This window comes from Schistocerca serialis, chromosome 9, assembly GCF_023864345.2.
Source record: "Schistocerca serialis cubense isolate TAMUIC-IGC-003099 chromosome 9, iqSchSeri2.2, whole genome shotgun sequence".
In the NCBI taxonomy this organism is placed as follows: domain Eukaryota; kingdom Metazoa; phylum Arthropoda; class Insecta; order Orthoptera; family Acrididae; genus Schistocerca; species Schistocerca serialis.
The window spans coordinates 243,873,774-243,901,404 of record NC_064646.1 but is presented as its reverse complement, the minus strand read 5'-3'; positions in this window follow the sequence as shown (position 1 = coordinate 243,901,404).

The window sequence follows — 27,631 nt, the reverse complement described above, 5'->3', positions numbered from 1 at the left end:
AAAATGTTCAGTATAATTCAGGAATACAGAAATACAAGTCGATGAGGAATGAAATTAATAGAAAGTGCAGGGAAGATAAGATGAAATGGCTGCATAAAGAAATGTGAAGAAATTTAAAAAGAAATGATTGTCGGAAGGACTGACTCAGCATACAGGAAATTCAAAATAATCTTCGCTAACAGTAAAAGCAAGTATGGTAACATTAAGAGTACAGCGGGAATTCCACTATTAAATGCAGAGGAAAGAGGGGATAGGTGGAAAGAGTGTTCTGATGGCCTCCATGACGGCGAAAATTTATCTGATATGATAGAAGAAGAAATAGAAGTCGATTTAGAAGAGATGGGGGATCCAATATTAGAATCAGAATTTAAAGGAGCTTTGGGGGATTTAAGAACAAATAAGGGGGACCGGATAAATAAAATTCAATCACAACTTCTAAAATCACTGGGGGAAGAGGCAAAGAAACTATTGACGTTGGTGTGTAGAATGTATAAGTATGACGGCATACCATCTGACTTTCGGAAAAATATAATCCACAGAATTCCGAAGGCTGAAAGAGTTGACAAGGGTGGGAATTATCGCAGAATCAGCTTAACAGCTCATGCATACAAGTTGCTCACAAAATAATATACAGAAGAATGGAAAAGCATGTTGAGGATGTCTTAGAAGACGATCAGTTTGGCTTTAGAACAGGTAAAAGTTCCAGAGAGGTATTTCTGACGTCGCGGTTGATCGTGGAAGTAAGACTAAAGAAAAATGAAGACACTTTCATAGCATTTATAGACCTGGAAAAAGTGCTCGACAGTTTGAAATGGGGCAAGATGTTCTAGATTCTGAGAAAAATAGGGTTAAGCTATAGGGAGAGACGGGTAATATGCAGTGTGACAAGAGCCAAGAGGGAATACTAAGAGTGGACGACCAAAAACGAACTTGCTAAATGGAATGAAAGGTCTAATGAGTACAGATTATGAATTGAGAATAAATCGACGAAAGGCGAAAGTAATGAGAAGTAGCAGAAATGAAAACAACGAGAAACTTAACATCAGGATTGATGGTCACGAAGCAGACGAATTTGAGGAATTCTGCTACCTAGGCAGCAAAACAACCAATAATGGACGGAGCAAGGAGGACATCAAAAGCAGACGAGTATCGGCAAAAAGGGCAATCCTAGCCACGAAAAGTCTGCTAGTATTTAACATAGGCCTTAATTTGAGGAAGAAATTTCTGAGAATGTACAGTCTTAGACATAGAGTTCATATGGGTGGAGTGAGCCCCTGGTCTTGCGGTAATCGTCGTGCATTCTAACATTCTAAACTTGGAGTCGCATGTTCGCGTCCAACTGTTTTTTTTTTTTTTTTTTATATATATAAACACATTTCGGTCTAAAGTTATGAGTCTGATTGAACATCGAAGACAATTCGCTTAACATTTTACCCACCAGCAGTAACAAGTATTCCAGAAACAATTCCACAGGACAGCTCGTGGCTGCGTCGCGATCATAACAGCTTACGCTCGAGCGTTTCCTCGCGCTGCAGCGGCTACCGGCCACCGGCCAGACGCCACCCGCCGCCTGAAATCCGGTGCCGCCCATGTGAAGGCGGCGCCACGCTGTCAGTGTATGTATCAACGCCATTTCCGAATTTCAAGTTCTAGTTATCATCTTGCAGTTAAGCATTGGATTTTGCATACTTGAAAATCATGAACTACAGTTAAGCATTGTAAAATTGAGTCGCAAGTGGAAAAAGATGTAAGATCTGCAACACAACGTTTACTTTTGGTATAACAGAGGGGTGAATGTAGAGGAGGCAGCTAGAAAGATTTGAACTGCGCGTGGAGCGAGTGCTTTTGGGAAAAATACACCAGAAAAAGATATTCTTGTTTCAACAAAGATCGTTCTGGCATGAATGATTTCCACATTAAGGAAGTCTCGACTACTGATATATGTGACATTTTACCATTTTACCATCATGCGACATTTGCATTCAACAGGCAAAGTTCAGAAGTCTGGTGTAGGAGTACTGCATGCTCTAATTCGAAACAACAAAAATCAACGGAGTGACTATTACTGAACGTCATCAGCATTGAGCATTCCTTTACAGTACTGTTACTGGTGACGTGTTATGATGCCTTTATCGCTAACTTCCTAAGAAGAAATGAAACGATGAGCCCCACCAAAAGACGTAGACTAGAGCAAAGAGTAGTGTGAACATAATATTTTACATTTGATAGCTCCATAAGTGTGTTTTGGACTACGAATTCTGCCCCAAAGGATGTGTGCTACACAGCTGGAATTTGTTGTCAACAACTGAGACACCTTTCAGTCGCAGTGTAGGAAAGTCGAGCAACAAAATTACATCACTTGTGCTACTGCATGATAACTCACTCTGTTGATTTGAGAAACAAAAGTATCCAGGAGATTAATAGGAAAGTCGTCTCTCGGACACTTGTATTGATAGGAAAGTCCTCTCTCAAGCACTTGTCCCTCTCGTCATATATTCGTAAAACTTTACCTTTCCCGCTCTTGATTGATCAACCGTCAAGGCAATTCACTTCTAGACGAAAATACTCTTAAAACTACACTGGTTTAATGACATCGTTAAAACAAGTAGGTTTCTACCGGCGTAGAATTTGTAAACAACTGTTGCGTTGTAATATTGTTGTAGATATAGTGAAATAAAATTCAGCTGCTGAATAATTTCCCTTTGATGATTACTGTTGCGTTTAGTAAAATAATGGAAAATGCAAATAAAATATTCACTTTACTAATACAAACTAAATTCAGCTTACTACAGAAACATCACGACGGCAGTCTATCTTAATAAAGCATTAAGTTCAAAAATGGTTCAAAGGTCTCTGAGCATTATGGGCCTTAACTTTGAGGACATCAGTCCCCTAGAACTTAGAACTAGTTAAACCTAACTAATCTAAAGACATCACACACATCCATGCCCGAGGCAGAATTCGAACCTGCAACCGTAGTGGTTGCGCGGTTCCAGACTGTAGCGAAGCATTAAGCGTCTGTAAGACGATTGATCCTATTTTAACACGAATTAGTAGGATATTACCGACTTTTGACTTGAAAAGATCTGTATTTACTTCATTTCCTGTATCACTCGCAAGTATTATGAAAATGTGGCATTTCATAGATAAAACTATGTATTCACAACAATAAAAAATATGTTGGCAGAAAACAAAAGTGGCATTATGAAATTGGCAGTACAGTAAGGTTTCCGATCTGACACTAAGGTTTGCTGTAAGTAGCAAGCCGCATTTGGCTCGAGCGTTATTTTACGATTCCCTTATTGACTTTGTATCTGCCTGCTTGTAGCTCTACTACAAAAGAATAAAAATATCTGGCTTTCAGCGAGTCTAGAAAGGCGAACGAAAGCAGCTTGCACCTGGTAGCCAAGCATGTTACTTGAGAAATTGTATTTTCCTATAGTGGGAAGACATCCTTTTGTGGTTGAATTATTGGCAAATATCAGTCAGACGTGTGCCGGTGGTCTAAGCGTTTAGATGTGTTGAATTTCTACCAATGATTTTTCTACAGGTTTTTTCTGTTCCAAATAGAGAGTTGAAGTCTCCCATTAGTATTTTGACGTCATCTTGGTGAATTTTGCTCATAGTATTTTCGAGTGTGTTCCAGAATTTTTCGACATTTTTGGTGTTTTTCTTATTTCCGATGTTGGTGGGGCCATGTGCATTGATGAGTGTTTATTTTTTACTGGGGCTCTGAATGAGCATAGTCATAAGTCGATTGTTGATGGGTGTGATTTCTTTGACAGAACTGGTGATAGATCTGTGTTTGAGAAATGCCATGGCCAAGATTGGTACGCCTTTCGCTACCTTTTGTTGCAGTTTGCTCATGAAGATGCAATGGTTTCCGTAATGCAAGGTTTCATTGTCAGTTAGTCGATGTTCTTGAAGAGCAATGATGAGAATCTTTTGTCGGTCGATTTATTATGTGAGATTATTTAGTTTTCGCATTTGGATCAATGTATCGATGTTCTGTTATAAAAAAAAAAAGTTCTTATGTGTGTGAAATCTTATGGGACTTAACTGCTAAGGTCATCAGTCCCTAAGCTTACACACTACATAACCTAAATTATCCTAAGGACGAACACACAGACCCATGCCCGAGGGAGGATTCGAACCTCCGCCGGGACCAGCTGAAACGTCCATGACTGCTGCGCCTAAGACCGCTCGGCTAATCCCGCGCGGCATGTACTTTTGAAATGCATGTTTTCTGCTCGTAGGGAAATTTACAAGAGATTTTCAATATTCTCTGCCGTGCTAACCTGGCCTCCCCAGAATCCGAAATTCCAAATGCCGCCTGTCGACAGTTTGCACAGTTCATGTTTACTTGTGTTTAATTGGTTTGGCCTCGGTGATTCCAGGACCGGACAGGACCAGAGGGTGTTGAAGCCTTTGGAAGCAAATATTTTCAGCCGAGCTCATTGAGCTAACAGACGGTGACCAGAGTAGCGGTGATTTTCACTCAGACGTGCGTGGATTTTGGGTTCAACGGATTGAGTAGTCGTTGAGGATTGTTTTAGTATTTGATTCACCACAAGTATTTGATTTCCTCGGTACCACCCATATGGGGGAGGGTTTCCCCTATCGGCCCCACTCCATCATAGGAATTTATGTGCGCAGCATTGTTGCAATACAGACGTTCAAATTATCCGATTTCTGTAATTTCATTTCGATACCAGATCGTTCTAATCGGATTCAGCCAGTCAGGCTTAATGTGGATATCCGAATACGACTCTCATCATTTGATAGACTGGGTAAACCACATTCTTAATCGGACGGTTGAATCTAGATCACTTATTTATGACAGGGCCTGAATTCTTAAACGCTATGGAAAATAATAATACAACGTGCTTATTACAAATATGTTATTTAAGTATAAATATATGAACGAACGAGATAACAGTTTATTTACAGGAGCAGAGCCCATCCACCATAGCAGAGCAGTGCGGGATTGGTTTCAGGGCTAAGAGAGGATAAAGCTGTTGCCGTTTGTTCCACGATCACCGTACATCAACCAGATAGAGAATATGTGGGCAGAGGTAACAAGGTCATTGCCATGTGGACCTACAAACGCAAGCGACCTTTGGACGAATATAGAAAACGTATGGTGGGAAGTAAACCATCACGCTACACTGTCGACGACTTAATGAAATCAATGCCCCTACGCCTTCGAGAAATTTTACGTAATGATCGTGGGTGGGTTGGTTACTAAAAGTATACTCGTCCATAAAACCCATGTGGACAATTATCTGATAGTCGGTCAAGCTTTGCTTTGTCGCAGCTGGTTAGATACAAGTCCATTTACTTTCAGTCTCCTCCTTACAATTCTTGCAATACAAGGTAATTGAAAAATCTCATCCACTCGACGCCAACTGAGGAATTGACTGGTGCATGTGTTGTTCAACACACAGTAGTTGTCACCCTCACTGGGATCAATGAAGGTTTGTGTGTGTGTGTGTGTGTGTGTGTGTGTGTGTGTTTTCGTGTTCACGCACAATCTGAATCAATACTATTAACATTAGAGAGACAACCAACAATAAATATTGCATCAAATATGACTGTAAAGTATTTTAATGCGATGGGAAGTTACAAACTGAATTTTTACCCAACCCACGACCTGCATATTACGTTACGTTAAGTAAGATGTATTAACTCCATATTATCGTTAGCAGAGACGGTGCGCTCTTGTTGTCGAGGCTCGCGACAAGTGCATTGATTAGCAGTGCCCAATGCCGCCGCGATTTGTTTATGTTGGCTGAGCGTGGACACTGCAGCGGACGCTTCGCCATAAACAGAAAGAAATCACCTTGGCTCTGACTGCAGTGAGCGGATATCACTGCCTGCGTGTTCTTATAGTAACCAACGTGAGACTCTACTCACAGGTGCCATGGAGCAGTTTCAACGGGTATCATGTCATTAGTCATCAGAATATTAACCAGTGATGAAATGTCCACTCTATTTGAATCCCAAGAAAATAGGAACCTTCTCACAAAGGAATGTGAGGTGATATCAAAATTTATCCAACATAAAAAAATTAACTGCAGGGCTTTCATGTATGCATTAGTAGCACACAAGGAAATATTATGTCTTGGAAGCGTATATTTCATTTTCTCTTCTCAAAGTAACGCCCTAGTTTTAGTATGAAGTGAGAAAAAAACACGAAAAACTAAAGTTACTGCGACGCATATCAGTCTTTTCCTCTTCTCATATCATAACTTTTATTTTAGTATGAAGTAAAAAAAACAAACAGTTTAAGGTTGTGAAGCATACTTGTATACTTCATAAAAGGTTCAAATGGCTCTGAGCACTATGGGACTTAACTTCTGAGGTCATCAGTCCACTAGAACTTAGAACTACTTAAACCTAACTAACCTAATGACATCAGACACATCCATGCCCGAGACAGGATTCGAACCTGCGTCCGTAGCGGTCGCGCGGTTCCAGACTGTAGCGCCTAGAACAGCTCGGCCACCGCGGCCGGCATACTTGTATACAGACCATTCGTTATTTGACTAAATATGAACTACAATCAGATTCGCATATATATGACATGGGTTAGCGCCGGCACAAATCAATGACTAAGGGTTGGATGCCGTTGAAGTCCCGTTACACTGATGGCAAAGACAAATGTTCGCAAATCACCTCTATTGCCTCTTAAAAACAATTGCATCTTAAATATCGAAGGACCGACGTCGACACTGTCACAGTGCGTTGAAATACAGCTAAGACGGCAGATGAATATTTGTGACTGACTGGGCTTCGAACCTGGACCTCCTGCTTACTAGACAGTCATGCTGATCACTGCACTATTATTTTTTTTTAAAGTTTGAGAAGACTTTCAGCACCAGGTAGGCGGAGGCAAAGAGGGCAGGGGTCGAAGATCCGAGGTCTGGCCTCAATGCCTCCCCCATACCTGTCACTGAGGAGCTGCATTATTCCCATGTATTCCATGTTTGCACCCATATATACCTTTAAATTGTGGAACAAAATTGAAGTAGTAATTAAGGTAAAATAAATTACAGATTGCCGCCTCCAATGGCGTGCGTTCCTTGTAGAACATAACTTATAACAGTGAAAACGGTGACGGAGAAATATATAACAAACATTCATTCAGAAATATATTCACAATTTAAGTTAATATGCTCTTAACCACAATCCGAGTCGGAGTCTCTTTTCAGTTACAGCTAACCAGTGCGCACCTATTGCACTATTGTAAGAACCGAGATGCAGTATTTTGTATTGAAAATTTTGTAAATTCGTTGTCAGAACGTATGAGACCAAACTGCTTAGGTCATCGGTCCCTATGCTTACACACCACTTAATCTAACTTAAACTAACTTACGCTATGGACAACACACACACCCATGCCGGAGGGAGGACTCGAACCTCCGACGGTGGGCATTGTCGCGACGCAGCGGCGAATCTTTTTTCAGCACCTATCTACACACGCTCCTCGTCAGACGCGAACACCCATCTTTGCCGCATACCACATGCGCGGTTCTTCCGGGAATGTCCGAAAGGAAAGATACTACGAATCCGGGTTCGAACCTGGTAAGGCACAAATATTCATCTGACGCCGTTGTTCTATTTTAATGCGCATGACAGCCTGGACATTTGTCCTTCAATCTTTAATTGATTAACAAGGCTGTCTATTTCGATTCGTAGTGTCTGTTCTTTCGGATATGTCCGAAAGAACACACACACACACACACACACACACACACACACACACACACACACACTCATACGTATTTTTATCTTAAGTGCTATTCGGAAAAGTTTTGCTGCTCAGTGATAGTGCCGGACTGGAGCTGCATCAACCTACTCATTTGACAAGTTATAGTTGTAATTTTCTGAACAATTCCTGTTTAATAAGTGACAGCGACAGTGTCTCTCGTCGTTTACTCTGTCGGAAATGCGCTTCTCTCTGCCCTAGCCTATACTATGGCAATGAGTGATTGCTCACATTCTTGTTACCTCACTGGACGTGCTACTGCAACTGTAGCGAAAGATTCAAATCCCTCTGGAAAAGTATGTTTCAAGTCAGATGGTTTTGCTCCTCCCGTACTGTCATTGAAAACGATCACAACGAAATTAAGTATAGGTATCCTATGAAACGCTTGAGTTCATACTGTGGTGCTGTGAAGATGAAAAAAGTAGTTTTTCACAATTATCAGATGACAGATGGAATTTGTCATATTCCACTAATTATTATTGCATTATTAACCGTTGATTCACAGGTGCTTTTCTGCCGCTTATTGTAACTGTTATTTGAATGTTAGAGCTGGAAGAATAGAAACGTCAAATTTTCGCCATATGGAATGTTCGAATTCACCCTAAGTCTTCACGTTTCGAACAAAGGCAGAATATCCGTCAGGAAAGTTGACAACAATTAGCCAGGCCATGCCTGTCTTCTGGTAGATGTGCCAATGACAGTGATCTCAATAACAATATTGTACTGCAAATATACATTGCCAACTCAATCACTGGAGAAGTTCCAAAACTGTGAGTCGCGTCTGGTGGATACGCTTTCAAGGTTTCTGTCCGATTAAGTCAGTAAAACACAAATAATTGCCGCAATTATTAATTTATGACATTTAGTTTGTATTCAGTGCATCGATGTATTACAAATAATTGCACTCTAGCCCCTAAACCTAGTTACAGAAATGCGAATAACACTCATTGACATATAATGAGGATCTTGCGGCTCTTGCCACCCGCAACTTTGAAACGAAGCTATAGCCACTTCCGAGGTCACTCACAGAACACATCAGCTGGTATCCTTCCTGGTGGTATAACTGAAACTTGGCAACAGCGCAGAATATATTTGGCAACTCTGTGACCGACGAGTTACTTCCTTGATGGCACAGAACTATCCTGCTAAATTCACTTGATATTATCGTGTCATTTCAATTTAATACTGAGTGATTTTCGCTTGAGACGTGACATAAGGATATCAGTTAATCCTTTTGAGTCCACGAAAGTCGTTCCACATGAGAAATACAACTACTGTCGCCTCTTATGTTGCGGTTTATCTGTCATAGCGCTTACTGGGTCAATAAGTAAGTGAAAGACACTGCGCCTATTCACTGGCTCGTAGGTAACGTGCTTGCCTCTCAGGTGCATGCTGCCTCTGTTCGCCTTTCGAGCCTCGCCGAAAGCTAGGTTTTTAATTGTTTTGTAGCAGAGCTACAAGCAGGCAGATACAAATTCAATGAGGGAATCGTAAGACAACGCTCTAGCAAAATTCGTCTTGCTTCTTTTAATAGCCCTTAGTGTCAGAGCGAAAAACCTTGAGGTACTGTTAAATTCATAATGCCACGTTTTTGTTTTCTGCCGACATATTTTTTGTTGTTGTGAATACATAATTTTATCTATGAACTGCCACATTTTCATAATACTTGCGAAGCAAATCATGTGAAGTAACACTTCACCAACTTGTTGGGAAGGTGGAAAAAGCACTACCCTTTCTGGATGCTCTCTGTCTCTTCCTGGATGTCGAGTCATACGACCTTCGAGTAAATGGTTAGAGATGAAGAACCTAGTGGTGAATGAACTCATAGATGAGCTGAATGTGGGAGACTACTCTTGAAAAGAATAAGTAGACGATCTATTCACAGTAAGACTCATAAAATTTGCTAGTACTCTTAAACCTATGTGCACTGAACATTGTGAAAAAGTATTTAAAGACGAGCCCCACGAAAATTGGTGTAGTATTATTTATGGGAAAGCATGTCCAGCAAACATACTGATAAATTATGTTTCTCGATGAAACTTTAGAGAGAGTTGTAGTGTATCTAGAGGTAGCCCTGGATGGAAAACTATTATGAACACCTCACGTAAAGAATATGTTCCACTGCGAAAGATAATCTTATAAGCACTAGAAGCTGCTGTAGTGTAAACTGGGGTCTAAACCCAGTACGTACTGGATATACATCCCTGCAAAAAGACCAATAATAATTTATTGACCTATAATATGTACAAAGTCGAACAGAAGGTGGCTGCCAACGAGTCTGGCAAAGTGCAGAGACTGGCCTGATTTCACAAACAGATGGAATTAGCAGGACATCCACTCTTGGAATGGATATTATGCTAGACATGCCCGCCTTACACTGCGGCTTAAAATGGAGGCAGCGGCAGGGACACAAAGGCTAAAAATTGGAAATAACTGGATATAGTTAGAATATGCGGAATCCTAAATCAGTAAGGCGATGGCTGGGGAAATGCCGACTAACTACACAATAACTTCTAGCTGTTTCAACAAACTTTGCCATGTAACAGTTGGAAGCAGGGAGCAGTGGAAAAACGAACCACAACACCGTGCAGGAGACATAATATAGTGATTTACTGACAGGTCGAAAACAGATGAAAGTACCAGGTCTGGTGTACTGCCTAGAATCTCTTTAGGGAAGATGGCCACAGTATTACACGTTTTTTTTCTGTCAGAATGTGCATGGAAGAAAATTAGAGTAGACCCCGCAAAAATCGTAGCATCTACTTTTATTCAGACAGCCAAGCAGCTCTGAAATCTGTATCAGCCCCTGCACCTAGATCGAAGGTCGTTTCAGAATGCCATGAAGCATTTTCTTTCGGACATGTCCGAAAGAACAGACACCACACATATATCTATACACAGGGTGTTTCAGGAGGAATAGTACATATTTTAGCAGGTGGTAGTACAGACGAAGAAAATTTCATATAAATGCGTCCACTTTTTATTGAGTACAGAGATACAGCTGTTAGTACGTAACGCTAACAAACTCAAAGCAAAGGCAAATGAGGGCATTCAAAGCTGATTTTCAAAAATTCACCAACCAACTTCAATGCACATTTGACTTCTCTTGATAACACCACGTGTAGCCGTGCTAAGGTCGTCTTTGCGTTCTTTTATGAGGGCTGCGCTATTCATAACCCGAACGATCAAATCGGCTCTTGGGTTTACTTTTTATTTGTAGACTTCGCCTTTAACCATCCCCGCAGGCAAAAATCCAAAGCGATAAGGTCCGAGAAGGCCAAGAAAAGTGCCCACATCTAATGACCCACCTTCCGGGAAATGTTAGGTTTGGATAATGTGTCACCTGACGACTAGAATGTGCAGGAGCCCCGTCATGCTGGAGGAACATACGCATTCTTGTAGCCAAATGAACCTGCATCTCGATTCTTACAATAGTGCAACAGGTGCACACTGATTGGGTGTAACTGAAGAGAGACTCCACCAACTCGGCTTGAGGTTAAGGGCGAATCCCAAGCGCATGGCCACGAACAATTGGGAGCGGAAACTTAATGTCATCGGAACCTTGTTGAAGGACCATCACATGCGATTGTTAGACCGACTGCACAAAGTTCACTTTATAAATACATACATACTTAGCAAAATATATCATGTCGCAGCAGTCTTACCGATACTGCAGGTCACTGCACATAAAATATTAGCTGTAGCCTCTTGGTATGTGTGGAAACAAAATATCTTCAATGTATCCCTCCACGCGGCGACTTTGCAGAGGCAAAATGGAGGACTTGGAATTTCCTCTCGTTAGATCCTGGGGACAGGAACGCTCCTGTTAATGTAGCATGCCAGCCTAGATTACGTCCGAAAGCACAATGGCGATTGGAGCTGTATAAGACTTCCACCAGCACAAACCACCACTAGAACCGTCTATGATTATATTACCATACATCGTCTTCACAAACCAGTTCCGGTAAATTAACCTACAAAAAACTGGAGGAACGTCTGGAAAAATATCGACAATAAAATTCTACCAACTGAGTCAGTGCCGTATGGTGCGACGTTGTAAACGAAACCATACCCTCAGCGGAACGATTATGGAAATTCAAATTGAGACCATCTCCATACTGCGACAAATGTCGGCTTGTAGAAACTGTAGCGCACATCTTCTTATGTGAAAATAGAATCAGAATTTGCAACTGGACTAGGAAGAAATTAGCACTATCAACAGAACCGCAGAAAGTCATATACCGATAACTGAAGCTTTACAACCCGACTGGAAATGTTACCCACCCGCAAAGAATAACAGTTATTCGTGGCTTCTGAGACAGTTTGTGTTTTACGTCGTAACAAACAGAACTTAGAAGAGTACATGTTTCAGACTGCAGAAGAACATTTTACGCTGAAGAAGAATAACAAATATAAGGAATAGTTTCAATTTTTTTTATCTATTGCTCTATGTGGACTACGAAGAGGTGTAGAGTTTTTTTTTATTAGAAGCAGAATACTGTTCTTTCACTTTTTTTTATTCCTGGAATATTCTTTTACGTTGGTTCTAAACTCAGAACTGTTCTAATTTGGCAAAACCACTCCGGCTCCGAAATTATTTTCGTTTGTGGAAAAGGATATGGCTTCCTTACAGACCTCATATGCATCCAGTGCAAAATAACTTAAATTGTTAATATATTTCTGAATGAATGTTTGTTATGTATTTTTCCGTCACCGTTTTCACTGTTATAAGTTATGTTCTACAAGGACCGCACGCCATTGGAGGCGGCAATCTGTAATTTATTTTACCTTAATTACTACTTCAATTTTGTTCCACAATTTAAAGGTATATATGGGTGCAAACATGGAATACATGGGAATAATGCAGCTGCTCAGTGACAGGTATGGGGGAGGCATTGAGGCCAGACCTCGGATCTTCGACCCCTGCCCTCTTTGCCTCCGCCTACCTGGTGCTGAAAGTCTTCTCAAACTTAAAAAAAAATAATAGTGCAGTGATCAACATGACAGTCTAGTAAGCAGGAGGTCCAGGTTCGAAGTCCAGTCAGTCACAAATATTCATCTGCCGTCTTAGCTGTATTTCAACGCGCTGTAACAGTGTGGACGTCGGTCCTTCGATATTTAAGATGCAATTGTTTTTAGAGGCAGTAGAGGTGATTTGCGAACATTTGTCTTGCCATCAGTGTAACGGGACTTCAACGGCATCCAACCCTTAGTCATTGATTTGTGCCGGCGCTAACCCATGTCATATATATGCGAATCTGATTGTAGTTCATGTTTAGTCAAATAACGAATGGTCTGTATACAAGTATGCCGGCCGGGGTGGCCGAGCTGTTCTAGGCGCTACAGTCTGGAACCGCGTGACCGCTACGGACGCAGGTTCGAATCCTGTCTCGGGCATGGATGTGTCTGATGTCATTAGGTTAGTTAGGTTTAAGTAGTTCTAAGTTCTAGTGGACTGATGACCACAGAAGTTAAATCCCATAGTGCTCAGAGCCATTTGAACCTTTTATGAAGTATACAAGTATGCTTCACAACCTTAAACTGTTTGTTTTTTTTTACTTCATACTAAAATAAAAGTTATGATATGAGAAGAGGAAAAGACTGATATGCGTCGCAGTAACTTTAGTTTTTCGTGTTTTTTTCTCACTTCATAATAAAACTAGGGCGTTACTTTGAGAAGAGAAAATGAAATATACGCTTCCAAGACATAATATTTCCTTGTGTGCTACTAATGCATACATGAAAGCCCTGCAGTTAATTTTTTTATGTTGGATAAATTTTGATATCACCTCACATTCCTTTGTGAGAAGGTTCCTATTTTCTTGGGATTCAAATAGAGTGGACATTTCATCACTGGTTAATATTCTGATGACCAATGACATGATACCCGTTGCAATTGCTCCATGGCAGCTGTGAGTAGAGTCTCACGTTGGTTACTATAAGAACACGCAGGCAGTGATATCCGCTCACTGCGGTCAGAGCCAAGGTGATTTCTTTCTGTTTATGGCGAAGCGTCTGCTGCAGTGTCCACGCTCAGCCAACATAAACAAATCGCGGCGGCATTGGGCACTGCTAATCGCTGCACTTGTCGCGAGCCTCGACAACAAGAGCGCACTGACTCTGCTAACGATACTATGCAGTTAATACATCTTACTTAACGTAACGTAATATGCAGGTCGTGGGTTGGGTAAAAATTCAGTTTGTAACTTCACATGGCATTAAAATAATTTACAGTCATATTTGATGCAATATTTATTGTTGGTTGTCTCTCTAATGTTAATAGTATTGATTCAGATTGTGCGTGAACATGAAAACACACACACACACACACACACACACACACACATACACACACACAAAGCTTCATTGATTCCAGTGAGGGTGCAACTACTGTGTGTTGAACAACACACGCACCAGTAAATTCCTCAGTTGGCGTCGAGTGGATGAGATTTTCCAACTACCTTGCATTGCAAGAATTGTAAGGAGGAGACTGAAAGTAAATGGACTTGTATCTAACCAGCTGCGACAAAGCAAAGCTTGACCGACTATCAGATAATTGTCCACATGGGTTTTATGGACGAGTATACTTTTAGTAACCAACCCACCCACGATCATTACGTAAAATTTCTCGAAGGCGTAGGGGCATTGATTTCATTAAGTCGTCGACAGTGTAGCGCGACGGTTTACTTCCCACCATACGTTTCCTATATTCGTCCAAATGTCGCTTGCATTTGTAGGTCCACATGGCAATGACCTTGTTACCTCTGCCCACATATTCTCTATCTGGTTGATGTTCGGTGATCGTGGAACAAACGGCAACAGCTTTATCCTCTCTTGGCCCTGAAACCAATCTCGCACTGCTCTGCTATGGTGGATGGGCTCTGCTCCTGTAAATAAACTGTTATCTCGTTCGTTCATATATTTATATTTAAATAACATATTAGTAATAAGCACATTGTATTATTATTTTTCACAGTGTTTAAGAATTCAGGCCCTGTCATAAATAAGTGATCTAGATTCAACCGTCCGATTAAGAATGTGGTCCACCCAGTCTATCAAATGATGAGAGTCGTATTCGGATATCCACATTAAGCCTGACGGGCTGAATCCGATTAGAACGATGTGGTATCGAAATGAAATTACAGAAATCGGATAATTTGAACGTCTGTATTGCAACAATGCTGCGCACATAAATTCCTATGATGGAGTGACAGCTAGCAACTGCCCAAGAAAAAGTGAGAAATATGTCTACTAGCAGCAATGTAACGTAATTATAACCCATATTTATGTGTCTATTTCAGTGGTGGGAAGATGCACCATTCGGATTTGCTGATGACGTAATGACAATAATAATAATAATAATCCCGTGGGGCCGATAGGGGAAACCCTCCCCCATATGGGTGGTACCGAGGAAATCAAATACTTGGGGTGAACCAAATACTAACACAATCCTCAACGACTACTCAATCCGTTGAACCCAAAATCCACGCACGTCTGAGTGAAAATCGCCGCTACTCTGGTCACCGTCTGTTAGCTCAATGAGCTCGGCTGAAAATATTTGCTTCCAAAGGCTTCAACACCCTCTGGTCCTGTCCGGTCCTGGAATCACCGAGGCCAAACCAATTAAACACAAGTAAACATGAACTGTGCAAACTGTCGACAGGCGGCATTTGGAATTTCTGATTCTGGGGAGGCCAGGTTAGCACGGCAGAGAACATTGAAAATCTTTTGTAAATTTCCCTACGAGCAGAAAACATGCATTTCAAAAGTACATACCGCGCGGGATTGGCTCAAATGGCTCTGAGCACTATGGGACTTAACTGCTGTGGTCATCAGTCCCCTAGAACTTAGAACTACTTAAAGCTAACTAACCTATGGCCATCATACACATCCATGCCCGAGGCAGGATTCGAACCTGCGACCATAGCGGTCGCGCGGTTCCAGACTGTATGGCCTAGAACCGCTCGGCCGCGCGGGATTAGCCGATCGGTCTCAGGCGCAGCAGTCATGGACGTTTCGGCTGGTCCCGGCGGAGGTTCGAATCCTCCATCGGGCATGGGTGTGTGTGTTTGTCCTTAGGATAATTTAGGTTAAGTAGTGTGTAAGCTTAGGGACTGATGAAATGGTTCAAATGGCTCTGAGCAGTATGGGACTCAACTGCTGAGGCCATAAGTCTCCTAGAACTTAGAACTACTTAAACCTAACTAACCTAAGGACAACACACACATCCATGCCCGAGGCAGGATTCGAACCTGCGACCGTAGCGGTCGTGCGGTTCCAGACTGTAGCGCCAGAACCGCTTGGCTACCAGCAGCCGGCTTATGGACTGATGACCTTAGCAGTTAAGTCCCATAAGATTTCACACACATAAGAACTTTTTTTTAATAACAAAACATCGATACATTGATCCAACTGCGAAAACTAAATAATCTCGCATAATAAATCGACCGACAAAAAATTCTCATCATTGCTCTTCAAGAACATCGACTAACTGACAATGAAACCTTGCATTACGGAAACAATTGCATCTTCAAGAGCAAAATGCAACAAAAGGTAGCGAAAGGCGTACCAATCTTGGCGATGGCATTTCTCAAACACAGATCTATCACCAGTTCTGTCAAAGAAATCACACCCGTCAACAATCGACTTATGACTATGCTCATTCAGAGCCCCAGTAAAAAATAAACACTCATCAATGCACATGGCCCCACCAACATCGAAAATAAGAAAAACACCAAAAATGTCGAAAAATTCTGGAACACACTCGAAAATACTATGAGCAAAATTCACCAAGATGACGTCAAAATACTAATGGGAGACTTCAACTCTCTATATGGAACAGAAAAAACCTGTAGAAAAATCATTGGTAGAAATTCAACACATCTAAACGCTTAGACCAACGGCACACGTCTGACTGACATCTGCCAACAATTCAACTACAAAAGGATGTCTTCCCATTTTAGAAACAACCAGTTCCCAAGTAACATGCTTGGCTAGCAGGTGCAAGCTGCTTTCGTTCGCCTTTCGAGACTCACTGAAAGCCAGATTTTTAATTCTTTTGTAGCTGAGCTACAGGCAGGCAGATACAAACTCAGTAAGGGAATCGTATGATAGCGCTCGAGCAAAATTCGGCTTGCTACTTGCAGTATCCCTTAGTGTCAGAGCGGAAACCTTACTGTACTGCCAATTTCATAATGCCACTTTTGTTTTCTGCCGACATATTTTTTGTTGTTGTGAATACATAATTTTATCTATGAAATGCCACATTTTCATAATACTTGCGAGTGATACAGGAAATGAAGTAAATACAGATCTTTTCAAGTCAAAAGCCGGTAATATCCTACTAATTCGTGATAAAATAGGCTCAATCGTCTTAAAGACACATAATGCTTTATTAAGATAGATTGCCGTCGTGATGTTTCTGTAGTAAGCTGAATTTAATTTGTACTGGCACAGTGAATATTTTAATTGCATTTTCCAGTAGTTTTCTAATCGCAACATTAATCATCAAAGAGAAATTTTTCAGCAGCTGAATTTTATTTCACTATATCTACAACAATCTAACTATGCTAAAGTTGTTTGCAAATTCTACGTTTGTAGAAAACCACTGGTTCTAACGATGTCATTAAACCAGTGTAGTTTTAAGAGTATTTTCCTCTAGAAGTGAATTGCCTTGACGGTTGATCAATCAAGAGCGGGAAAGGTAAAGTTTTACGAATATATGACGAGAGGGACAAGTGCTTGAGAGAGGACTTCCCTATCAATACAAGTGTCCGAGAGACGACTTTCCTATTAATCTCCTGGATAGTTTTGTTTCTCAAATCAACAGAGTGAGTTATCATGCAATAGCACAGGTGATGTAGTTTTGTTGCTCGACTTTCCTACACTGCGACTGAAAGGTGTCTCAGTTGTTGACAACAAATTCCAGCTGTGTAGCACACATCCTTTGGGGCAGAATTCGTAGTCCAAAACACACTTATGGAGCTATCAAATGTAAAATATTATGTTCACACTACTCTTTGCTCTAGTCTACGTCTTTTGGTGGGGCTCATCGTTTCATTTCTTCTTAGGAAGTTAGCGATAAAGGCATCATAACACGTCACCAGTAACAGTACTGTAAAGGAATGCTCAATGCTGATGACGTTCAGTAATAGTCACTCCGTTGATTTTTGTTGTTTCGAATTAGAGCATGCAGTACTCCTACACCAGACTTCTGAACTTTGCCTGTTGAATGCAAATGTCGCATGATGGTAAAATGGTAAAATGTCACATATATCAGTAGTCGAGACTTCCTTAATCTGGAAAATCATTCATGCCAGAACGATCTTTGTTGAAACAAGAATATCTTTTTCTGGTGTATTTTTCCCAAAAGCACTCGCTCCACGCACAGTTCAAATCTTTCTAGCTGCCTCCTCTACATTCACCCCTCTGTTATACCAAAAGTAAACGTTGTGTTGCAGATCTTACATCTTTTTCCACTTGCGACTCAATTTTACATTGCTTAACTGTAGTTCATGATTTTCAATTATGCAAAATCCAATGCTTAACTGCAAGATGATAACTAGAACTTCAAATTCGAAAATGGCGTTGATACATACACTGACAGCGTGGCGCCGCCTTCACATGGGCGGCACCGGATTTCAGGCGGCGGGTGGCGTCTGGCCGGTGGCCGGTAGCCGCTGCAGCGCGAGGAAACACTCGAGCGTAAGCTGTTATGATCGCGACGCAGCCACGAACTGTCCTGCGGAATTGTTTCTGGAATACTTGTTATTGCGGGTGGGTAAAATGTTAACCGAACTGTCTTCGATGTTCAATCAGACTCATAACTTTAGACCGAAATGTGTTTAAAAAAAAAAAAAAAACAGTTGGACGCGAACATGCGACTCTAAGTTTAGAATGCACGACGATTACCGCAAGACCACGGGCTCACTCCAGCTACACGAACTCGGAAGTATGCAACACTTCCTCCTAACACTTCCGCATCTTACAGTGTTGCCAGATTGTGCAGATGGCCGGACTTAAAAGAGTTGTCAGGGGCGGTCAGTTTTACTGGCCACCTTAAGTGAACGACTCGGAATTAATCTCTGTGGCGGCCGGCCGGCGGTCAGTTTTTATGTCTAAGACTGTACGTTTTGAGCACAGCATTCTATGGTAGTGAAACATGGGTTGTGGGTAAACCGGAACAGAAGAGAATCGAAGCATTTGAGATGTGGCGCTACAGACAAATGTTGGAAATTAGGTGAATTCATAAGGCAAGGAATAAGGACGTTCTGCGCAGAACTGGAGAGGAAAGGAATATGTAGAAAACACTGGCAAGGAGAAGGGACAGGATGATAGGACATCTGTTAAGACATCAGGGAAAGACTTCCATGGCAGTAGAGGGAGCTGTAGATGGCATAAACTGCAGATAAAGGCAAAGATTAGAATACATCCAGCAAATAATTGAGGACATAGGTTGCAAGTGATACTCTGAGATGAAGAGGTTGGCACAGGAGAGGAATTCGTGGTGGGTAGCATCATACTAGTCAGAAGACTGATGACTCAAAAAGAAAAAAAAAGCATGAGATGCGTGAATGAGCAAGTCTGCTAGTATCAAATACAGGCCTTAATTTGAGGAAGAAATTTCAGAGAATATACATTTGGCGCACAGTATTGTATGGTGGAGAAACATGGACTCAGGGAAAACCAGACTGAAGAGAATCAAAGCATTTGATATGTGGTGCTACAGACGAATGTTGAAAATCAGATGGATTAATAAGGTAAGGAATGAGGTGGCTCCACACAGAATCGGAGAGGAAAGGAATATGTGGAAAACACTGAGAAGGAGGTGGGACAGGATGACAGGACATCTGTTAAGACATTAGGGAATGATTTCCATGGTACTTGAGGGAGCTGCAAAGCGCAAACACTGTAGAGGAAGACTGAGACTGGAATACATCCAGCAAAGAACTGAGGACATTGGTTGTAAGTGCTACTCTGAGATGAAGAGGTTGGCACAGGAGAGGAGTTCGTGGCAGGCCGCATCAAACTGGTCAGAAAACTGGAAAAAACTGAAACCCACAGAGGTACTGCCGCAACTTCACGGCAGGAGCATCGGCGCGCACACAGCTTCCCCGCTTGCCCTTTTGACGCTCCTACCGTGAAGTGCTGTACACGGAGGTAACAAAAGTCATGGTATACCTCCTAATATCGTGTAGAACCCTCCTTTTGCCCGGCGTAGTTCGGCAACTCGACGTGCCATGGGCTCAACAAGTCATTGGAAGTCCCTTGCAGAGAACTTGAGTCCAATTGCCTCTGTGGCCACCCATAATTGCGAAATTGTTGGCAGTGCAGGATTTTGTGTATGAACTGACCTGTGGATTATGTCTCATAAATGCACGATGGATTCATGTCGGGTGCTCGAATTGTCCAGAATGATTTTCAAACCAATCGCAAACAACTGTGCCTTGGTGACATTGCGGTTTCCCATCTGCAAAAATTCCATCGTTTTTTGGGAAGTCCAGGGATGGCTGCAAATAGTCTCCAAGTAGCCCACCATAATCATTTCCAGTCAACAGTCGGTTCCGTCAGACCAGTGGATCAAGTTCATTTCATGAAAAAACAACCCACACCATTAGGGAAACTACCAACAGCTTACATCATGCCTCATTGATAATCTGAGTCCATGGATTCATGGAGTCTGCGCCAAACTCAAGCCCTCCCGTCAGCCCTTCCAATCTGAAAGCTGGACTCATATGACCAGGTCACGTTTTTCCAGTGGTCCAACCCAAATGGTTCCAGTTCAGGAGAGCCGCTGCAGGCGATGTCATGCTGTAAGCAAAGGCACTCGTGTCAGTCGTCTGCTGCCATACCCCATTGACGCCAAATTCCCCTGCACTTTTTTAATGGACTCGTGCGTCGTACGTCCCACATTGATTTGGGCTGTTGTTCCACTCAGAGTTGATTGTCTGTTAGCACTGAGAACCCTAAGCAAAATCCCCTTCTCTCGGCAACTGCAATGTCCCTGTTGAAATGTACTGCTTGAAATTTGGTATTCTCGGCATGCACTTGACACTGTGGATCTCGGTGTATTGAATTCGGTGGAAAGTCCTATGCGTCTAGATCCATCGACCATTCTGCGCTCAAAGTCTGTTAATTCTCGTCGTGTTGCTGTAATCACGTCGGAAACATTTTCACATGAATTACCTTAGTTCTGACGACCACTCTGCCAATCCACTGCCCGTTTATACCTTGTGTATGCGATACTACCGCCACTTGTGTATGTGTATACTGCCATCCCGTAACTTTTCTCACTTTAGTTTTCTCTGGCGCTGGAGGTTCCTTGTTCAGTCCCGCGCAGGGGCAAAGATTTTTCCTCGTCCCATTCCTTCCCAGACGGCCCAGTCAGCCTGCTATCGAAATGAGTACCGTGGATCTTTCTATTTGCAGGCTTACGCGAGAGCCTTTTACAATACGTTGATATCATTGATGGCAACTGAAGGGCAATTTTAGCCAGATCAGATAAAGAAATTACAGAAACATGTACATTGCACGTTTTGAAGATGAGGTGGGTCTAAAGAGGTCCATTGGTCAGTAGCGTTTATGGATTTAGTGAGGCTCCACAGAGAGCACTAGTTAAGTTCTGATTGGTTTTGTTGTTAAACCCACATTGTCAACCGATTTTAAGTTAACTGTATCTATTAATTACGAAAATTTTTCCCTCGAATGCAGTAGATGCACTTACTATCAGGGAAAAGACTTAGATGCACCACCAGTAATTGTTCGTACATAATACACTGCTTTAGGCCAAAATTACAATGATTTCAAATACTCTATAAAATTATTGTGGAACAGTCAATACTTTATACGATTAGAAAGAAAATGTTAATGTGCTCATTTTACCCTCAATTATGTCAGGGTCACTGTCCCTAGGTGTTAGTAATTTACTTTGAGGCAAACCGAATATTTGTAGTTGAGCCTTCATGGAAGTGCTGTAGTGCATGTCATCAGTGGATGTCGATCAGACCTTCGCCAGTATGGTCAACGTGTGATATCTATGATGCACGCAGGAGAAAGGCAGGAGATGTGATGTCCAAGTGTTTTTGTGTTAGATAGACTGAACTGCGCTAGGTCACTACTGGTTTTGGTCCTCGGTGGCAGTCACTGTTTATATTGACAAACAGCATCTTGTGTGACCTACAGCAAAACGCTGAGGTATGTTATTTCAGCTAAGTAGTGAAATGTTGCACACTGGGAGGCTATCTCCCCAGTATAATGAAAAAATTGCTATGGGCATGTCCATACACCTGACTGGCCGCCTTAGCTGCTTTGTCTCAATGACTGAGTTATCAGTTGAGGACTTTTATAGCTATTTAGTAATGTCCTCCTTCCCACAATAAAAATAATAATAATAATGTCGTGTGACTAGGGCCTCGCGTCGGGTAGACCATTCGCCGGGTGCAAGTCTTTCTATTTGACGCCACTTCGGAGACTTGCGCGTCGATGGGGATGAAGTGATGATGATTAGGACAACACAACATCCAGTCCCTGAGCGGAGAAAATCTCCGACCCAGACGGGAATCGAACCCGAGCCCTTAGGATTGACATTCTGTCGCGCTGACGACTCAGCTACCGGGGGCGGACCCACAATAAAAAAAATCATACATTTGCCAATAAGGTTCCTCTCTAAAAGTTTTGTTTGGATAGTTAGTTAATTAGATCATATTCACAATGAATGTGATATGCATCATACATATCACACATTGACCATAATGGCGACTGTCTGATCGCCATCGGTTGATAGCATGCACTACAGTACTTCCATAAAGGCTCAACTACAAATATTCGGTTTGTTTCAAAGTAAATTGCTAACACCTAGGGACAGTGACCCTGACATAATTGAGAGTAAAATGAGCACATTAACATTTTCTTTCTAATCGTAGAAAGTATTGATTGTTCCACAACAATTTTATAGAGTATTTGAAATCATTGTAGTTTTGGTCTAAAGCAGTGTATTATGTAGGAACAATTACTGGTGGTACATCTAAGTCTTTTCTCTGTTAGTGAGCTCATCTCCTGCATTCGAGTGCAAAATTTTAGTAATTGATAGATACAATTAACTTAAAGCCGGTTGACAATGTGGGTTTAAAAACAAAATCAATCAGAACTTAACTAGCACTCTCTGTGGAGCCTCACTAAATCCATAAACGCTACTGACCAATGAACCTCTTTAGTCTACTTCATCTTCAAAATGTGCAGTGTACATGTTTCTGTAATTTCTTCATATGATCTGGCTTAAAATTGCCCTTGACATAGAAAACACACACACAAACACACACACACACACACACACACACACACAGCACACACACACACACACACACATAGAGAGAGAGAGAGAGAGAGAGAGGAGAGAGACATCATAGGTGGTTATGTAAATGATTACAGTTACAATTCCATGTGAGAGGTAGAATGGCGCCCGCATCTCGTGGTCGTGCGGTAGCGTTCTCGCTTTCCATGTCCGGGTCCCGGGTTCGATTCCCGGCGGGGTCAGGGATTTTCTCTGCCTCGTGATGGCTGGGTGTTGTGTGCTGTCCTTAGGTTAGTTAGGTTTAAGTAGTTCTAAGTTCTAGGGGACTGATGACCATAGGTGTTAAGTCCCATAGTGCTCAGAGCCATTTGAACCATTTTGGTAGAATGGCCACCAGAGTGCATTAATGTATTTATCAGACCAGCTAGGGCATAAAGGGACCTGGACAGTGTCAGTTGTTGAATGATTACTGTGAAGGACGCGGAGATGCCGAGTACTTGCCTGAAACAGCATTATTAGCACCTGACAGAGTTTGATAGGGATGTCATTGTGGGTCTTCATTTGTCCAGCTGGTCAAAACGTGCCGTATCCACATTTGTAGGTCATTCATATGTGACAGTGGCATGAGAGAGCAGGCATATTCTCAAAATCGCGGTCAAAGATGTTTGACTGCCACAGGCAAGGATAACTGAATTGTGATCCAACCTCATTTTAACCCCTTAACATCTGCACCAGTCATCTGAGATCAAATAATGGACTCCTTGTAAACAGAATGAGATTTTCACTCTGCAGCGGAGTGTGTGCTGATATGAAACTTCCTGGCAGATTAAAACTGTGTGCCCGACCGAGACCCGAACTCGGGATCTTTGCCTTTCGCGGGCAAGTGCTCTACCATCTGAGCTACCGAAGCACGACTCACGCTCCTTTCTTTCAGGAGTGCTAGTTCTGCAAGGTTCGCAGGAGAGCTTCTGTAAAGTTTGGAAGGTAGGAGACGAGGTACTGGCAGAAGTAAAGCTGTGAGTACCGGGCGTGAGTCGTGCTTCGGTAGCTCAGATGGTAGAGCACTTGCCCGTGAAAGGCAAAGGTCCCGAGTTCGAGTCTCGGTCGGGCACACAGTTTTAATCTGCCAGGAAGTTTCGACTCCTTGTAACATTTTGTGCCATCCCACAGCACTGATCAGAGACTAGCTGTAATCAGACTAGGGAATTATCATTCTATTCACAGGCTACCGATGACACTACTAGACAGACATCTGTGTGTTGAGTGGTGCTGTGACCAGGAAGCATGCACTGCTGATTAATGGTACCACACTGTGTTCAGAAATGAATCGTGGTTCGGCATGGCTCTGCATGAACATTGTTGGTGAGTATAGGGGCCACCTAAAGAGAGATTCCATTCTTCTAATGTTTTGGGGAGGTACAGTGATGTTACTCCTGGCGTTGTGGTGTTGAGAGACGTCAGGTATGACTTCAGGTCATGGCAGTAGTGGGAAAAAGCCAAAATAAGCCTAGTCTGCATTGGTGCCAAATTTATTCAAGGTGGCTGCTCTCCCTGGGGGATCCCCCACCTGCTCTCCCTGGGATATAGATGTGGCAACATCACACGATGTCACCATCGCAACTCCCCCCCTCTCCCACTTCCTCTCCCAGCCGCCACTTCCGCACCCATTTTCCCATTCCCCCCCCCCTCCCACCCACCCACTTGTGAATCGGTGGGACAAAGGGTCAGCCATTGCTGAACTGCTGGAGAGGAAGAACGTAAGATAGAGTCTTATTTATTTATTTTTAAGGGGAAAGCGTTCTTGGTAAAATATGCTGCTGGATTGTCCTACTGTCACCCCCACACTTTCCCCTGTCCACTGCCGCCACTTTTACCGATCACACTTATGTGTATGTTCACCTTGAAGATTGAAGACCAACTGCTCATAGTCCACAATGCCACTACCACAGCGTGCTGAAAGCTATCCGACAGCCACCCTGACTTGCTGCCGCCCATCTGCTCCCCACATTTTTGTCCAGTCATATGTGTGAGTGCTTATCTAGTCGACAATACCACTCGAACTTGGTGGGACATAGAAAAACAGCAAGCACTCGTGAAAAGAACAATATTCTGCACTTCATAGAAATTACACATTGCTAAAACGATTAATGAAACTGGCCTACTCATCGAAAACTTCATAGCAGTGGAGGTTAAAATCGGACATACGAAACCTTATACCATCCACCGCTCCTAAGGTGTTGTATCACAAAAAAAACAATAACACTGTTAAAAAAATAGATGTTCTTACTCTGTTTTAAAAACGACTGCATTTCGCTAAGTACTGATATAAACACTTTGTCTATAAATTATGTCTGTACACACATAGAAAAAGAAGTTTGTCACAAAAGTTAACAGATACATGAAGGGCTTATTTCAATAGTGGTACAAGTGCTTTACCTCCACTTTTCTGATTATAGTGCTTCTGAGATTAATGATCCAAACAAACAGAAAGAAAGATTCATCTCTAGCAAGAAGCCATATGCTTGAATATTTCTGGTATCTCAACCACAGATTTTTCAGCGCTCATTTAACTTTAGGACTCTGTATCTTACAATAAACAAAAATGGACTTGTTCCACTATCAAAATAAGCCCTTCATATAATAACTATGTGAACTGCTGGGTGCTATCACAGCACAGACTCCTGTCTGCTGGTTGCCAGTTACGTGGTGCATGAAAACAGCTCCGCAGTCTGCTGCCATTTCGTTTTGGCTGTTAGAGGCACTGACTGGCGAGATCTAGTGGCTGCCATCTGAACTAACACTCATACAATCTGGGGCACCTATGGGCTGTTAGCTGTGTCTGCGACTGTTACACTCGTACGCCGCCCCATTGTCTATTACAGCGACCAGGCGTGGGTTCTGTTAGTTGCGTGTGGCTCAAATTGTTGCCCTGCTGGGTGTGTGTTTATTGCAGACAAGCACTGTTTCCCAGATATGCCGAGAGTATACCAGGAAAAACTGCAGCTCGGTTTGATGGAATACTATATCTCGCTCTCAAAGACGATACCAACTCCCTTCCAAGAACAGTGGATGTTTCCTGACAAAGGGGCCTTGACCTGCTCGGAAAAGTATTCAGTTACTTCCTTTGTGTGCCAACAGTTCTCTGCTTCCTGAGAGTACCTCATAAATTTTTCCTTCTAAGAAGGACTATGTCATTGCTTTCCTCACAAAGGAACTACCCAGCGAAAGTATGCAGTCTGTTTGAAACACTCCAGTTTATCTCTCTAGTGATCTACTGGATCTTTCTAAGAATTGGGCCACTCAGTAGAAGCTGGCAGGTCTGACTGTCAAGGACGAATGAAACATCTCCTCGTAAGCAGGTTTCTGCCTGCAGGACAAAGATCTACAATGAGTGTGGTCCAACATTCATCTGCTGATTTGTTGGGAACCATTCCTCTATTCCTATTGGCTATCATTAAAATAGGGGGTGGCACTTGAAGTTATATAAACCTTACCCCCACCACAGTCACTGTGTTGTTTGCCTCTCTGAGATCATAATCAAGAAGTGAACCTCATCCACCAGCAGTATCAGCAGCAAACGCCTGTGCCGGATAAAGAGGAATTGCCCTGTAAATACTTTACTCTTCAAGAAATCAGTGCTGTGTTATTTCGTTTCATAGCATGAATATTAGAATAAAAGTGTACCTCTAGAACTAAATTGTACCTCAAGAAATAAACTATACCTCAAAAACTACCCTGTATCTCCAGAATCAGATTGCACCTGTGAGAACTGAATAAACGAAAAAATTCGTTAATATACGTCTTTGTTGTTGCTATTTAAAGGAAACTTAAAAATAATGTGTAAGACACAAATGACATAGTTTGAACATGAAGATAAGTATAATTTAACATGGACGATAACAAAATATATGTAATGATTGCATGGGATTATGCCTATTGTGCAGCATGTGTTTTGTTATGACAGCAGGTGGCACGAGACCATGTCTTCATCCAGAGACACATAGCAAATATTTCCAAATTGATATCTCCTGTGCTTGAGGAGAACCACAAACATGGTATCTTGGTTAAGTTACGTACTAACAAAGTGAGAAAGAAATCATACACAGATTGAGACGTAAAAAAGTAATTTATTTTCATCCAACATTTTAATAAGCAGACAGAACACTAATTTCACAAATCTTCTTTTTCTTCTTCTTCTTCTTCTTCTTCTCCTTGAGTTGACGGAGAGCAGGATACATGTAGAATTCCAGGTCTTCAATAGCAGCAAACTTGAAGATTCGACGCATCCACGTGATCTTCTCCTCGCCTTTAATAGTAGATGTCGGTTATCTGTGTGACCCTTTATAGGGTATAACTGGATTGAAACTTCCTGGTTGATTAAAACTGTGTGCTGGACCGAGACTCGAACTCGAGATCTTTGCCTTTCTCGGGCAAGTGCTCTACCAACTGAGATCACAGCTTTCATTCAGCCAGTACCTCGTCTCCTACCTTCCAAACTTCACAGAAGCTCTCATATAACTGGATTATCCCAATGAATTCCATGTCGTAAATGTGTTAACCTCTTTTCACTC